The 17508-nt window shown below is 42.7% G+C and overlaps 1 pseudogene; it reads left to right on the forward strand.

The window, feature by feature from the left end:
- The first annotated feature begins 1223 nt into the window (after positions 1–1223).
- On the forward strand, positions 1224–11605 carry LOC138646107 (piwi-like protein 1; annotated as a pseudogene).
- Positions 11606–17508: the final 5903 nt, after the last annotated feature.

The following is a 17508-nucleotide window of genomic DNA, read 5'->3' on the forward strand; positions in this document are numbered from 1 at the left end:
GGTCTTCCCAATTTATTTCCTGAGGCAGCACAGCTTCTAGCTTGACTTCTGAAGCATCTGACTGTGCCATTAATTCTTTGCTAAAGTCTGGTGCGACGTGGCGTGTTTTTTTTCCACAGAGCCCACTTCAGCTCTTGAAATGCCATCTCTTTGTGAAAAGTCCATTTCACCATCATCAACTTGGTGTCCTTAAGGAGATCCATTAATGGTGTGGCAATTATGGCAAAACTTGGGATAAACCACTGATAATAATCCCACAATTCCAAGAAACGCCCTCACTTCCTTCTTGGAAAGCGTTTGTGCTGCCATTTCCTTAGCTTTTATGTCCTTATAATGCTTTAATGTGTATTTTGTAATTAAAATAAAAATAATACATTTATATTTATTTTGCTCTTGGAGGATCCTTTTTCTTCTATTGTTTTTTTGGTCTTCACGGAACTCCGTATTGATACCTAGGGCACTATAGGCCTGCTATCACATCTAGGTCTAGCATTCTCTTAACCCTGCTCTTCTGTTCACATTTGCTAAACACTTGTACTGTTCCCGGGTCAATATGACCCGACCTATTAATTCTTGATTTTTAGCTACTCTAAGTGTTTTATTTGAATACTTTTTTCATTACTATGCTGTATGTGAACATGGTTGATCATAAACAAATGAAAAATTTAAATTTAAACTTAATTTTTTTTTTCATAAAAAGTTACACAGGCTTTTTACAATTATCTTTGATTGTTGGCATTCTGCACACAAATAACAAAGAAGCTTTACATTACTATTACTAAATAGTGTTGAGCGATACCGTCCGATATTTGAAAGTATCGGTATCGGATGGTATCGGCCGATATCCGAAAAATATCGGATATCGCCGATACCGATATCCGATACCAATACAAGTCAATGGGACACAAATATCGGAAGGTATCCTCTATGGTTCCCAGGGTCTGAAGGAGAGGAAACTCTCCTTCAGGCCCTGGGATCCATATTCATGTGTAAAATAAAGAATAAAAATAAAAAATATTGATATACTTACCCTCGGACGCGCCCTGGTTGTCACCGCTGCAACCGCCATGATTCCCTTCCTAAGAATGAGCGCGTTAAGGCCCTTCGATGACGTCGCGGCTTGTGATTGGTCGCGTGAGTGGTCATGTGACCACTCACGTGACCAATCACAGGCCACGACGTCATCGAAGGTCATTAACGTGCTCATTCCTAAGAAAGGAAGCATGGCGGTTGCAGCGGTGACAACCAGGGCGCGTCCGAGGGTGAGTATATCAATATTTTTTATTTTTATTCTTTATTTTACACATGAATCTTAATCCCGATACCGATTCCCGATATCACAAAAATATCGGAACTCAGTATCGGAATTCCGATACCGCAAATATCGGCCGACACCCGATACTTGCGGTATCGGAATGCTCAACATTATTACTAAAACATGAAATTTAACTTTTTGAAAACAATATTTATAAATCAACAAATGAAAAATCATAAAAACATCAACCTTTTTAGAAAGAAAAAAGAAAAACTGAACATGTTCATGTGTTTTTACACTGAACACAGTAATAAGACACATGTCCTTTACACAGATATTTTGAATATCCAGCACATGTCAGATTAGTCTTTTTGTCACAGGAAGATGGACAGAAGCTACATATCTTCCTTTTTTTGCTGGTAGCTGTGCTGCTGGTAGCTGTGCTGGTGGAGCCGTGGATGTGGAGTCTCTTTCTTGAGCATGCTGGACACTTTTTTACAATGGCTGTTGCTCCTTCACTTCTGGGGGTCACTTTTCTGCTCTCAATATATGGCCTAACCAGGGATTTGCCCAATTCCTCAAGAAATAATCTTCTTTTATGCAGCTTATTCTGGTTCCAATCGGGGTCGATTTCTCTCCATAAGACAAATGCATTGTATGCAGAAACGTCCAGTATGTTATAAAATAAAATCATTGGCCACCGATTGGTTTTGCGTTTGCATGTATATGTTGATATTGCTTGGTCTAAAGTATCAACTGCTCCCTTTGTGGCATTATAATCCAAAATAATGTCAGGCTTTCTGTCTTCTCTATCACTTACGGATTGTCATGGTGCATTGTGCTCATTAGAATTACCTGCTTGTTTTTTTTTGGAAGATAAGAAACAACAGTTGCATTTCCTCTCTCTTGCTAAGGATACCTTGCGGTAGTTCAGGTTTGTTTTTTCTTATAGTACCCAGCATGGTAAGTTGTTTTTTCTTCAACATCTGGCCTAGTTGATAGGATGTAAAAAAGTTGTCACATGTGACATTTTCTCCTTTTAGTCCATGAGTCAAATCGAGAACAACACGCATACCCTGATTTTTTTCATGTCTTTCATCAGGGGTTTTTCCTGTATACACTTGAACATTTAGAGCATATGAACTTTTGCTGTCACAAAGTGTCCAGATCTTGATGCTGTATTTTGCTGGCTTACTTGGTATATATTGTCTGAATGGGCACCTACCTCGGAGTGCCACCAGTTGCTCATCAACAGTTACATTTTCACCACTATTATACAATTTTGGTAGAATCTCTACTAGTGTTGAGCATTCCAATACTGCAAGTATCGGGTATCGGCCGATATTCGCTGTATCGGAATTCTGATACCGAGATCCGATACTTGTGCGATATCGGAAATCGGAATCAGAAGTTACCATAGTGCAATAATGCACTATAATGAAGTGTGGGCGGTACGTGGGCGGAGACTGCGTGTGTGTTTGAGCCGGGGCTCTCTGCGTGTGTGCATGCATCATCCGATGGGACTACAAGTCCCATCAGACAATGCCTGCTACACTGACAGTGACTGGCACATTAGCCAATGATGGGACAGTAGTAGTCCCATCATCCGGCTAATGTGTTGAATGAGAAAAAAAAATACTCCATACATACTCCATACATACTCCATACATACTAGATACGTACATACTCCATACATATTCCATACATACATACTCCATACCTACATACTCGATACATACATACTCGATACATACTACATACATACTTCATACATACTCCATACATACATACAACATACTACATACATACATACTACATACCTACTATATACATACTACATACATACCACATACTAAATACAACATACATACTACATACATGCTACATACATACATACTACATACATACTACATACATACTACATACAGTATATTCATAAATTACATACATGACATACATATAGACATACAGTACATTAAACATAGAGTACATACTCACCATTACTTGTCATTTTGATCCCCGAAGCCAGTGTCAACCTGTAAAAAAATATAAAAAAAACAAACAACCAATATACTCCCTGTCCGCAGAAATCCACGAGTGTCCCACGACGATCTCCCGTGGAGAACGGCAGCAACAGCTGATGTGACCGCTCTCTAGGGGTTCCAGAAACACAATGACGGGAGGAAGGGATTCCTCCGCCGCTGTAAAAAAATAGTCCCTAGCCTCACTTATGGCATTGCTGGGTGAGAAATTTTCCCATGCAGCAATTGCCATAAAGTAAGACTTTGAACTTTAGTAACCTCAGTGATACACTGCAGGAGCCATTGTCTCCTGTCAGTGTGTCACTTAGGGTCCTATAGAGCAGTGACATCACCCGATGTCACTGTTCTATAGGGGAGATCGTCGTGGGACACTCGTTATTAATTGGACTACGGCGGACAGGTAGTATACGGTTTATTATTTTATGTTTTTTGCAGGCGCTGAAGTATGGTAAGTATGGTTAAATGAAGAATATTAAAATACTTTTTTCCGAATGTGTGCGTGTTTTATTAACCCTTTCTTACTATTGGATTAATAATGGATAGGCGTCTTATTGATGCCTCTCTGTTATTAACCCGGCTTAATGTCACAATGTTACAATAGCAAGGTGACATTAACTCCTTATTACCCCATATCCCACTGCTACACGGGAGTGGGAAGAGAGGGGCTAAATGCCGGAAATGGCGCATATCACAGATGCGCCATTTCTGGGGCGGCTGCGGACTGGTATTTGTAGCAGGGGGGGGGGGCAATATCCATGACCCCTCTCTAGGCTATGAATATCAGCCCGCAGCTGCCTGCGTAGCCTTTCTGGCTATAAAATATAGGGGGACCCCACGTCATTTTTTTGGGGGTCCTCCTATTATAATAGCCAGTAAAGGCTATGCAGACAGCTGTGGGCTGACATTCATAGCAGGCTACAAATATTGCCCCCCGGCCGTCGGCTTTCCCCCTCTGGTGCAGAAAATTGCGCGGGAGCCGACGCCGTTTTTTTCTGTTTTTTTTTTTTAATTCAATGCTCATAAAGGCCTCTTTCACACTTGCGTTGGTACGGGTCCGTCGCTATGCGTCGGGCCGACGTACCAACGCACGTTGTGAAATTTGTTGTGAAATTTGTGAAATTTGGTGCTGTTTTTGATGCATTTTTGGTGCAGTTTTTGGTGCTGTTTTTGATGCAGTTTTTGATGCAGTTTTTGGTGCAGTTTTTGATGCAGGTTTTTGGTGCTGTTTTTGATGCTGTTTTTGGTGCTGTTTTTGATGCAGGTTTTTGGTGCTGTTTTTGATGCATTTTTGGTGCTGTTTATGATGCGGTTTTTGATGTAGTTTTTGTTGCCGTTTTTGATGCTGTTTTTGGTGCAGTTTTTGATTCTGTTTTTGATGCAGGTTTTTGGTGCTGTTTTTGATGCAGGTTTTTGGTGCTGTTTTTGATGCAGGTTTTTGGTGCTGTTTTTGATGCAGGTTTTTGGTGCTGTTTTTGATGCAGGTTTTTGGTGCTGTTTTTGGTGCTGTTTTTTATGTGGTTTTTGATGCAGGTCTTTGGTGCTGTTCAAAAACAGCACCAAAAACAGCAAAAAAAAACACCTGTGGGACATCATCTTCTGTCCCCCAGCCTTTGAATGATAGACAACCAGTCTCCTCTCTCACAAACAGCAAATGGATAATACTAGATAATTACTTGCTTACTGATAAGAACAGTGAAACCACCACCAGTTTGAGATGAAGTACACATAAAAAAACCATAACTTTTGCAGTCAGAAATAATCAGAGACCCGTAGAACAGTATAAAATGCTATCGGGTCATATTGACCCGAACAGTACAAGTGTAACAATCAGCGTGTAGCAAAAAGTAAACAAAAAAAATATATATATATATACAGCTCCACAAATGAGAAGTCAAGATACCACTAGTTTCAAATCCTCATATAAAAAAATCTACAGGGTCTCAAAAATCATTTCGGGTCATATTGACCTGAACAGTACAGCAGGGTTAAGCTCAATTGATATTATCTTCTGACATTCTTCAGGAATATTATAGGGCTTGAGGTTCGCCCTTAAATGTGGCTCTGTTAACACATCATGCTTCACCACCTGTGTATCCCTGGCAGCTCTGAGAATAGGTCACGGTTTCACTGCAGCAGTTCCCGACACTGTTGCTTCTGGGCCGGCAATAAAGTCTCTGCAATTGTGAGGAGGCAAGAGGGGGTCAGGAAGCTGCATGCTGTAGCAATCCAATCCAAATGAGGCCAGGTCCAATATGTAACAGTTGAGTGCAGGTCCCGCTGAACATCCACGTGGAAAGAAGGGGAGGGATATAGTCGGCACCTCAACTTGTAAATAAAATCCCAAACTTTATTTAGGATGTCAAGCCATGTTAAAAATATTAAAAAAAACATCTGACCTTTTTCAGGCACATTCCCCCCAAAAATGCCAAATAAATTATATTTAAACTAGATGGCAGCCCGATTCTAAAGAATCGGGAGTCTAGAATCCATATATACTTTATTTATTCAAATGTAAGAATAATACAATTAATAAATAATAGTAAGAAAGAACAAAAAATGGCTGCACTCACCAGCTCTTGACAATTCTTGTTATTTAAGGTACAGTTACACAGGATCCATGAACATGCTTATGAGGGGAGGGATGAAAGACATCAGACGACAACTTTGCATGTTGTGGCAAATGCCACAACAACGGTTCTTTGCTTAAGAACAATAATGTAAATAATAAATAATATGTATCAATAACTATGTATATTGGTATGTTCTATGACATTTTAAAATATTTCATTATTATGTGGAAAGGCTCTTAGTACCCATACTGGCGCATACTTGTGTGCCCATCAGGTATTAAATAGGCAGTTTATATTGCAGAGAAATTGCTGGGCAATAATGGACAATGTCCTTATGTGGCAAATAATAGAGCAATATACCCAATGTGGCAAAGAAGAGGTTAATAAACGGCAGTCTCTCAGTATAACAGTCAGTGAATAATAGGCAGTATATGGAGAAAACACCAAACAAAAGTTCAAAATTGGTGTGAAAATGTCACTGAACCACTTCACAACTAAATATATATAGTTTTGGTAAATGGTATTATCATTTTTTTGACGAAATTCGGCAGGAGCTTGAAGAGCAACGTCACTGGGCCAGCCTCCACGAAGTAGAAACTTGCTGTGAGGTAAAAATTCAAAAATCACACCAAAATGGCGGGCGGAGTGTGTCACAGTACGGCACGTTTCTGATTGGTCACTCGCAGCAGGCGGCAACCAATCAGACACTGGACATTGTTGACGTCACTTATCTCCGGACATTAGCTCCGGACATTAGCTCCGGACAGGAAGTTGGCACAAATTGCAGGAAGTAGTATTCTAGGCAATTATATATTAGATTACACCTCTCTAATATTAACAATAAAAATGCATCTTACTCTGGAGCCTTTAAGCATTTTATTAACATATATAAGAGTGATGTTTTGGACTTCAGATTGTTTGGCATTGAAAAGGTTAATAATCCTATTCGTGGAGGTGATAAAAAGAAAAACCTCAATATGAGGAAAGCTTTCTGGATTCTTAGGTTAAACACCAAATATCCCAATGGAATGAATTTCAAAAATTATTTATTTTATATTTATTGACTGACTATGTATTCTATTTCATTATTTGTCTTATTTTGTGGTCATTTTTAGTGATGAGCAAGCACTAAAATGCTCGGGTCGAGCAAATTGGAATACTCGGTTACTCAACCCGAGCATTGAGCCCAATGTAAGTTTAAGGGAAACCCGAGTATTTTTACCGTGATCCCCCCGGGGGTCCTTTTAAGGTCTTAAAACATCTAAAAATTATGGAAACACTGCTCAAATGACACAGGAACATCATGGAGATCACCCTTGGAAGCATTTCTGAGTCCTAGGTTACAACTGTAAGCAATGTTGTCAGAGTTTCACGCAATTTTTGCAGGTGCACCAAAAAAATACAAAAACGAAAATGGATTTTGCTGGGAAATATGTTAAGCTACATCCTTTCCAGGCTAATGACTTGTATATAAGGCAAAATAATTAACCCCAGACCAAAATGTCCCTCCACCACTTGGGCTATGTTCACATGCAGCCTTTTTTATGTGTTTTTCAACTTTAACATTGCTTTCAACCAATACAAAGGCATTCACTTGGAAATGTCACTGTAATATTTAATAACCCTAGCTGGGCATGTGGTGTGTGACACATAAGGAGACACAGCTTGTTTTATTTCTGAAGGAGGGACTCTTAAAGTCACAAAGCCTATTTTTAGAGGGGCATTAGCAGGCATTAATATTCTTAAAGGGCCATTATTAAAGAGTGGGTCTCCTATGCTGTTATTGCCTGTGCAGTGACTGGCTGGGTTGCCAACAATTACAATACCCCTTTCATGAGAGGTACAAGAGGGTCTCCTGAAAAAAAATGTTGCATTGAATGCAATGCTTGGCCTGCTATCAAGTCATATGCACCCCAATAAGCCTTTGAACACAGATAATGGATGGCCACAGGAAAACCCACTTCACAGTCTAAAGTTTGTCCTTCTATAAAGGTTCCTTATGCATTGAATGCAAGGGCAGCCTTGACCCAAATTTACACGCACCCCAATCCCCCTTGGAAGAAACAAGGAGGACGGCCTTCTAAACAAAACATTCCCATTACCAAGGAGCATGTCTCCTAGACTCGTACTGCCCATAAACTAAGTGTATGGTCTGACAAACATTTCCCCATGGGGGTTACAGTTTTAAAAAATGTATTTATGGGTGTCATAAACACCCTTGCCCAAAAATTGAATGGCTGTAGCAGCATACAACATGTTCACCATGGTGTGCTAGTGGCGGCGAATGATGATATGTGGAGGAAGGCATTATTAAAAACTAGGCCCAATGTTAAGAAGCACGTCTCCTAGACTTGTAATGCCCATACACGAAGTGCATGGGCTGTCAAACATTTCCCCATGGGACTTACAGTTTTAAAAATTTATTTATGGGTATCATAGACACCCTTGCCCAAAAATTCAGTGGCTGTAGCAGCATACACCATGTTCACCATGGTGATCTAATGATGGAGAATGAGGAAACATTGATAAAGGCCTTATTAAAAACTAGGCATAATACACACTATTGACTGGTTTTTGTACGCAGTAAAAGATTTGTTGAAGAGCAAGATCCCGGGCCCGCGTCCGAGGTCTTGTGCGGGAACAGGCCCCACAAAGACTACCTGGACAGGTACAGCAGCCCTAAGGACCCCGGCCAGCAGTCAGATCTCGGCAGCCAGCTCCTGAGCCTTTGCTCGTCGGAAGAGGGTGCCAGAGAGGTCTGCCGGCAGTGGCAGCAGAGCATTGCCCAAGGTTTTGCAGGTGTCAATCGGACTTGCAGAAGTGTCTGTCAGGGGAACGGGGCGGCCGTAGGCATTACTTCCATGACGTCGGGGTGAACACCCGGCAGACTAACTTACACATCCAAAAATTGAAAGCTGGTGCCTCTGGAATCAAGATTGTTCTTGTGACCAACCACATCAAGCTGGTGTCCCGACCACAGTGGGCCCTGTACCAGTATCACGTTGACTTCAACCCTGCCGTGGAGTCCAAGCGTTTGCGGTATGACCTCCTGTACCAGCATGAAGAAACCATCGGGAAAGCGAGGGCATTTGATGGAACATGTTGTTTTTACCAAAAAGAGTGAATAAGGTCATTAAGGTGTTCAGCCAAACTCGAAATGGAGAGATCGTGCAGATAACAATCACCCTGACCAACGAGCTTCCACCGACCTCGCCCACCTGCTTCTATTTCTATAACATCATTTTACAAAGACTCCTGAAGATAATGGATGTTGTCACACTCACGCCCTGACTGGTGGCCGTGAGCTCGGGGATTTGTGGCCCCACTGTGCCATGAACCAGACTACCCTTGAAGGGGCGTGACTATGACAGCTGCCTTGGTTTTCACTGGAGCCTCTGATGGTGAGGTCAGGCTTGTGCGGCAGGCAGCTGCCAGGTGCTACTCCAGGGTGGTGTCTGGCTGATCCCACTTGGAGAACAGGAACAAAAGGACAGGTGTGGGCATCAGGCAGGACTAGCAGATGAGCACGGATGAAACTCAGACGAGTAGGCTGGCACGGCTGAGACGCAAGGCTGGCAGAGACAGGACTGGCAGGAACGGCAGAGACACAGGGCTGGCAGGAACGGCAGACACACAGGGCTGGCAGGAACGGCAGAGGCACAGGGCAGGTTGGTGTGGTGTATGAAGGAACAGGTAGGGACCTGTTCACACAGGAGGTGCAGGTACGGATATGTAGTATGAAGGAAGAGGTAGGAACCTGTTCACACAGAAGATGCAGGAACGGAAACAAGCAGGAAAGAATGGAGTGTGAAGGAACAGGTTGGGACCTGTTCACACAGGAGATGTAGGTACGGAAACAAGCAGGAAGGAATGGAGTGGGAAGAAACAGGATGGGACCTGTTCACACAGGAGATGCAGGCACAGAAACAAGCAGGAAGGAATGGAGTGGGAAGGAACAGGTTGGGACCTGTTCATACAGGAGATACAGGTACGGAAACAAGCAAGAAGGAATGCAGTGTGGTTGGGACCTGTTCACACAGAAAGAGAACTGCAGGGCTGCGGATAGGAATGATAGAGCAGCAGGAGATGGAGCAGCAACAGAAGCTAAGCAGAGCAGAACCGCAAGGAATGCGGAGAGGAGTTGCAGCAAGAGGTCTCTGCAGCAGCAGAGCAGAGTAGAGCGGAACAGAACCGCAGGAGTGCGGAGCAGAGGCAAAGCTACAAGAGAGCGGAGCCCAGGCAGTCACAAGGGTTCAGAGCAGGCAGAGCCGCAAGAGTGCGGAGCGTAAGCAGACTGAGAACACAAGGAGACACATAGCAGGGAAGGAAGTCACAGACAAGGAGACAGAGATAGGACTAAATTCAGACAAGGTAATGGAACAAGACAAGGTACAAGAACAAAGACACAGGGACCAGGATATACAGCCTCCTGGAGGGGAGACAAACAACATCAAGGCAAGGCAAGGAGAAAAGCCTCTAGAGAGGGAGTAACAAAGAGCAAGGCCTGGCAACTCAGAAGCTAAACACAAACTGGGCTAACACATTACACAGGCCCAGTCCACTGCCCTAAATACTGGAGGCCTCTTGGCAATTGGTCAGGAACAGATTAGACAGGTGCACCTGATTCTTATCCAGAGAGTTCAGGCACCGCCCCCTTAGCACCCAGCCAGGAAGCATGCAGAAACCAGCACAGAATATGGTGCTGGCAAGAAACAGAAACCATAACATGACCTGGAGCAGTGGGTAAGATAGAGAGGCCACGCCATGATGCCAGCAGAGTTGTTACAGATATGAAGCAGATAGGATGTAACTATTACACCTGAGCGACGCCACCGAAGTCAGAGCCCACCGACTTGCCATCTGCCCAGGGTTTTCCACCTCCATCCTCCAGTACGAGTCCAGCATCATGTTGAGCATTGATGTCAGCCATAAAGTCCTCAGGAATGAGACTGTGCACAACATGGTGAGCAGCCACTACTCCTCGTGTGGCCTTTAGAGGTTCCAGGACCCCTGCTGCAAGGAGCTGATCGGACGGATCGTCCTCACCAAGTACAACACTAAAACCTACTGTATAGATGAGATCACCTGGAACATGACTACAGTGTCCACCTTCAAGAAGCAAGATCAGCTTTGTGGACTACTATAAGAACCAATACAATGAACAAGTGAAAGACATGATCCAGCTGATAATTGTGAACATCCTCTGGAGGCCCAAGCCGGGAGCCACAGATGGAGCCATTGTACTGGTGCCAAAGTTCTGTAACCTAACAGGTCTGACCAACAGAATGAGAAATGACATCAATGTCATGAAAGACCTGGCCGTTCACTCCCGCTTACCACCAGAACAGAGGGAGCGGCAAGTTGGGAAGTTCATGAACTACATACACAAGGATGAAAGCGTTCAGAAAGGGTTATGTGACTGGGGCTGAATTTCGATACCGAACTCCTACAGTTCGAATGGAGAATCGCACCTCTGCAAACAAATCGTGCAAAATGACAAATCTGCTGAATATAATCCACAGTTTTCTGATTGGTTGCAAGAGCTGAGGGGTGACGCCCTGATCAGCCCCCGAGATATGAATAATTGGCTGCTCTTTTACACCCGGAGAAATTAGGACGTGGCAAATGCTCTTCTGCAGAACATGTTCAAGATCACACAGCAAATGCGCATGAAGATGAATCTGGTGATGTTGGTTGAAGTCGAGCACTTTTTTGGGGGGGTTTTATTGAATTTTTAGAAAACAGAAACAAAGAGTAGAACAAGGCTAGCAGGCAGAACTATGCAACTTATGCGTGCAAAGCAACGATTTTTCTACCACAGATACACCAGGCCTCAGCCTGACAAAACAGACTGCATACATTTTTTTTCTTTACATTTAAAAAAAAAATACTGCGTAGACCAAAGGTAGCAGACAGAAGAATGCAACGTATGCCTGCAAAGCACGGATTTTGACACCATTGATACACCAGGCATCAGCCAGAGATAACAGACTGAACAAAATGTTACCTTAATTTTGTTTGTCACATCAAAATTGGCTATGACACCCAAAAATAAAATTGGAGTACTAAAATTTTAAGATATTTAGAGCAATGATATGCTATGCGTGTGGTGTACAACTCACAGTGATAAATATAACAACTGTAGCTAAATTTTTGGGGGCCAGCTAAAGTTTTTTGGGGCAGCAAAATGGTGTCCAAAAATGTTGTAAGACACTACAAAATATTAGATAGTACCCTCCAAAAAGACAGATTTTTAGGCCCACTAACATCTGATGCCTGGGCCCCAAAAAATTTGGTAAAAAATAATATTTTCACGCTCTTGTATTTCAATAACCTGGCTGTAGTCTGCAGCGAGACCAAGCAAATAAATGTTGAAAAAAGGGGCTATGGATTGCTTTATAATAAAATGAGCAGGTATAAGGTGAAAAAAATGCCACAGAAAACTGCAGCTAGGTATATATTAAATAAACAGCAGCCGCAGACAGTATTGAAGCTTTTTGATGTATGCAGGGAGATCAATAGACTAACATACAGTGACTGCAAGCCTTGTAGTGATGTGAATATGTGCACATAGACTCCCCTGACCAACTAGCACAATTAAAAATTTGGCCCAATGTTAAGGAGCGGGTCTACTAGACTTGTAATGCCCATACATGCAGTGCATGGGCTCACAAACATTTTCCCAAGGGGGATACATTTTTTAAAAATATACTATGGGCATCATAGACACTGTTGCCAAAAATTGGACTGGCTGTAGCAGCACAACATGTGAACCCTGTTGATTGTCACGCCACAAGCGGCGGTAAAGGGGCAGGACGGCGTACTGGGACCTGAGCCTGTCCCTACCACTGTAATGGGGCCCTGGCTTTCCCTTAACTCAGGGGTAGCTATGATGGTTAGGAGACCTGAGCCGCCAGCGTATCCCTGTCTCCTGTGCAGGCCCTATCAGTGGCCCCCTCTCCCCCCAAAGGAGGTTGACTGCACCAGTGTAATAATAAAACAACAGGGTATACAGACAAAGTAACTAAAAGTCTCAAACTCACCAAATGCTCACTCAACCACAGAGGGTACACATAGAAGGGAAGAGAAGGAGAAAACTAGGAAGGAAAATAGGTTTAATATGCAAGCAAAACAGCAGACACCAATCTCTGTAAATAAACCTCCAACACCAACATTACGCTCCTTCAACCTCCAAGCCAGGCAGTAGAACTGATCACTGACAATAGCTGAAGTCAGGACTGGGTCTATATAGAGGATCAGATTACAAAATCCACTTCAGCTGAGAGAGACCCAGCTCTCAGCAACTCAGCAATAAGGTTAACTCCTGCACTGCTGGCACAAAGCAGCCAGGTCAGAATACAGGTGAAGAGCTTCTGTTCACTGTGTGTGAATGAGGCCCAGAGCGCTGCGGTTCTCTAGAACCTCTCTGTCGCGATAGCCTCATGACAGTACCCCCCCTTCTACGAGGGACCTCCGGAACCTCAGGACCAGGTTTCTCAGGATGAGCTGTATGAAATGCCTAAACCAACCTAACCGCATGGACATCAGCAGCAGGTACCCACATCCTTTCCTCAGGACCGTACCCTCTCCAGTGTACCAGATATTGTAGGGATCGACGAACTAAACGAGAATCCATAACCTTGGAAATCTGGAACTCGAGATTTCCATCAACAACGACCGGAAGTGGAGGTGAAGGGGACTGATTGGATGACGCCACAACCTTTTTGAGTAAGGAGCGATGAAAAACATTATGGATCTTAAATGACTGAGGCAAAGCCAGCCGAAAAGCAACGGAATTCACGACGGCCACAATCCTATAAGGGCCAATGAACCTAGGGCCCAATTTCCACGAGGGAACTCTCAGCTTAATATTTTTCAAGGACAACCAATCCCAATCACCAACACACAGGTCCGGACCTTCCACACATCTCCGATCAGCCGCATTCTTATACCTGGAACCCATCCTCTTTAATTTTTCAAGAACCCCTTGCCATACGGACGTGATGGATGAAGAAAACCTCTCCTCTTCAGGAACACCTGAGGAATTCCTCCTATTAAATGAACTAGATTGAGAATGAAAACCATATGCCCTGAAAAACGGGGACTTACCAGTAGACTCATGAGTACGATTGTTTATAGCAAATTCTGCTAACGGTAAGTATTTAACCCAGTCCTCCTGATTCTCTGAGATGAAACACCTGAGATAAGTCTCAAGATTTTGATTTATGCGTTCAGTCTGACCATTGGATTGAGGATGAAAAGCTGAAGAAAACGACAAATGAGTCCCCAGCCGGCTGCAGAAAGCCCTCCAAAACTTAGAAATAAACTGCACCCCACGGTCTGAGACAATGTCTGAAGGAATACCATGCAGTCTCACAACCTCCTTAATAAAGACCTGTGCCAGAGTCTTAGCATTTGGTAATGCGGGGAGCGCAATGAAATGAGACATCTTGCTAAATCTATCAACTATGACTAAAATAACTGTATTACCCTCCGAAACCAGTAAGTCACTGATGAAATCTATTGACAAATGAGTCTAAGGTCTATTTGGATTCTCCAAAGGTTGGAGAGACCCAGACGGGCGAGAACGAGAAGACTTGGATCGGGCACACACACTGCAGGCAGCGACATATTCCTGTACATCATGTCTTACCCCAGACCACCAAAATTGACGAGTGTGTAGGTCCGCGGTAACCTTACTTCCAGGGTGTCAGGCCAAAACTGAGTCATAATGCTCATTTATGACCCTGAGACAGAGATTAGCTGGAACAAAAAGTTTACCTAACGGACAGGCTGCTTGGGCGTCCCCCTGTGCCTCTACCACCTCTTTCTCAAGATCAGAATTAATTGTGGCGACTACTACACCCTTCTGCAGTATGGGACCTGGTTCACAATTATCCCCACCCCCCGGGAATCAACGGGATAACGCATCGGCCTTGACATTCTTATTTCCTGACCCGTACGTAATGTACTGTAGAAATTGAACCTAGCGAAGAACAGAGACCATCTTGCCTGCCTAGGTGTAAGACAGTTTGCAGATTCTAAATATAACAGATTTTTCTGATCTGTGATCACCATGACAGGGTGAAGTGCTCCCTCCAAAAAATGACGCCATTCCTCAAATGCCCGTTTAACCCTCCGTCAGGAACAATGGATCTGACAGGCGCAGCACTTCTATTTTCATTTCTCTCTTCTCACCAGATTTTCAGGAAACCCCCTCCCTGTAGATAGTCTCCTGGCTCTAGCTGCTGTGTGAAACCTGATACCACAGTTGGTCTGCAGAGCTTCGGGAAGGAAGATATAGCTGTGCTGGCTTCTCAGGCTCATTGGTCCCGAACACATCATACTTTATAAGGTTGGTATGTAATGTTTTTAGTCATTACTATTGTTTATTTAGCTTGTTTTATGAATGGATAGAGAAAGGTTTGTGGATATTTCATATAAATAAGGCAGATTTTCTTACAAATGAATGGCTATTTGGTGGGAGTTTTGAAATTTGTGTATACCAAAGTTATTACTTTTATGTTGAGTAAATGGGTTTGTTTTGCACCTGATAATGTGTAGTCCCCGGGTGTCAAACTGCATTCCTTGAGGGCTGCAAACAGGTCATGTTTTCAGGATTTCCTTGTAATGCACAGGTGATAATTTAATCACCTACACCAGGGGTGTCAAACTGCATTCCTCGAGGGCTGCAAACAGGTCATATTTTCAGGATTTCCTTGTACTGCACAGGTGATAATTTAATCACCTACACACATAATGATTGCAGCACCTTGTGCAATGCTAAGGAAATCTTGAAAACACGCATGGTTTTTGTCCCTCGAGGAATGCAGTTTGACACCCTTGACCTACAAACATAATGATTGCAGCACCTTGTGCAATGCTAAGGAAATCTTGAAAACACGCATGGTTTGCGGCCGTCGAGGAATGCAGTTTGACACCCCTGGTGTAGTCTCTTTTATTACATCCCTATGAAGGTCTATGATCACTTTTAGATAATTGAAATTGAGAAAATTAGATATTCTAGGCATTTTTCTAGCCTGCGCTTGACAGGCACATTGTTCCATTACGAGTTAGTGCGAATATTGTTCCTGACGGAGGGTTGATTGCCAACAGCTCCCTGTTACCAATGTCATAATTCTTCTCTGTAGGAGATAATTTTCTTGAGAAAAATGCACACGGACGCCACTTACTCGGAGAAATCCCCTGAGACAATACAGCTCCCTCCCCTACCTCAGAGGCATCCACCTCTACCACAAATGGCTGAGTGATGTCAGACTGTATTAATATGGGTGCAGTGGAAAAACACTTTTTCAAAGTTTCAAAAGCTTTACTGGCTGCACTGGACCATACTGAGGAATCCGTGCCTCTCTTGGTCATGTCTGTCAATGGTTTGGCTACCACTGAAAAGTCTTTAATAAATTTGCGATAGAAATTAGCAAAACCTAAAAACCTCTGTAAAGCCTTAACACTAGGACTACTGGACTCGTGACCCCGCCTAGAACTACTGAAAGGAGTCATTTTGACTCCTTGCTTGTTTTCGTTTATTTTTAGAGTTTCATTTGTGGTCATTTATTAATAATTATATTTTTTGTAATGTATTATTATTGTGAGATCCAACAGTAATGCTTTTGATTGTTTTTTTTCTGCTTTTCTTATTTTTCTACAGAAAATAACAATAATTATAATAGACGTTTTTCAAACTTTTTTTTTATTCAAGTGCACACATATAAACAACAACTGAAGAACAAAAAGCAGAGAAAATGTAGGTGGAGGAGCATAAAAATGAAAATATGGCGCAGAATTCACCTTCTAAACATTTGGTGTTTCGCATTTTAGGCATTGCCTTTGATTTATGGCAGTACATTGCCCACACAAAGACTTACCACAAGTCTTACAATTGCCGACAGATCTATTTTTCTTGCACTTTTCTTTGATCTGGCAAAATTTTGTTTGAACCATCACTTCTGAACATGTAGAAACTTGGGACGTGGAACCCTTTTCCCTATCTGTGACATAAGGACCACTCAACTCTCTCACAAGCGTTTGCAAAAATGCCTTGCGTGACATTTTTTGGTGGGTAATCTCCTTCAATATTATACATGCATTTATACCCGCAAAGTCTAAGGCATTTTCAAATGCATGAACAGGCCATCTCCTTGTGGATGTTCGTGTGGTATATTTTCGTGCCATCTGATCCACTACATCTACTCCATATTTTGTTTCATTGTAAAACTTTACCGTTTCTGGAGTTTTTTTAGCGGAATCAGACACAACAACAACATCTGGATGGACGGAACTCAAAATGACAACATTTTTGTTGGGCTTTCCTTGATATACTGTAAGTGTAAAATTGTCTTCATTTCTAAACACTTTAGTGTTGTACAATTCCTCGTTCATGGATTTTATTTCTTTAGGCACTTCTCGCCTTATCTTATTCAGTGTTCCCACGATGGTTGTTCCTTTGCTTTTTAGCTGTTTAGCTAATTTTAATGAAGTAAAATAATTATCGGTTGTAACATTGCGACCTTTTTTCAAAAACGGGTCCAATAACTTCATTACCACATGGTCAGCTAAACGGTCCTCAGCACGGCGTGTGTCATCTTTGTCTAGATAAGGGAAGCCATTTGCCAGATATTTG

Source organism: Ranitomeya imitator, chromosome 7, assembly GCF_032444005.1.
Source record: "Ranitomeya imitator isolate aRanImi1 chromosome 7, aRanImi1.pri, whole genome shotgun sequence".
Taxonomy (NCBI): Eukaryota; Metazoa; Chordata; class Amphibia; order Anura; family Dendrobatidae; genus Ranitomeya; species Ranitomeya imitator.